This window comes from Limulus polyphemus, unplaced genomic scaffold (genome assembly GCF_000517525.1).
Source record: "Limulus polyphemus unplaced genomic scaffold, Limulus_polyphemus-2.1.2 Scaffold299, whole genome shotgun sequence".
Taxonomy (NCBI): Eukaryota; Metazoa; Arthropoda; class Merostomata; order Xiphosura; family Limulidae; genus Limulus; species Limulus polyphemus.
Window position 1 is genome coordinate 160,527 of NW_013665909.1, and position 544 is coordinate 161,070.

Here is a 544-nt window from a genome sequence, read left to right on the forward strand (position 1 = left end):
AAAACTTTTCCTTCTTTTAGACTAGGTGGCGAAATAACTTGAAGCTTGTCTTTGAGAACGAGATTATATTGCAGACTGAAAGAGCGATTGAAGTACTTTAGATGTACCATATTCCTTATTCAAAATTGAAACACAAAAGCACTTTGAAGTGATTAAATCACAAACTCACTGAGTTAACTTTGTTTTATTTGTCAGTTATTAAACACAAAGCTACACAATGGGCTATCTGTGTTGTGCCCGCCGTGAATATCCAAACTCAACTTTTAGCATTACAAGTCCTCAGATTTGCTACTCAGCCACAAGATGGGAGATGGAAGGAAGTTGAGTTTAACTGTAACGGTTGTTGATTTCATTTTGAATTGTCACTAATATCAAATTTTTGTTTTCTAGATAATTTATTGTTACACATTTATATATATATAGAAAAACTTGCTTGTGTGTTTCCTTTTTCAACAATTGGACTTTTGCTAAAAGCTGCAAACATTTCTAAAAAGATATTGTTGCGTATCTGCTCGTTTGTTAATTTCCGGTATAAATTCTTTCC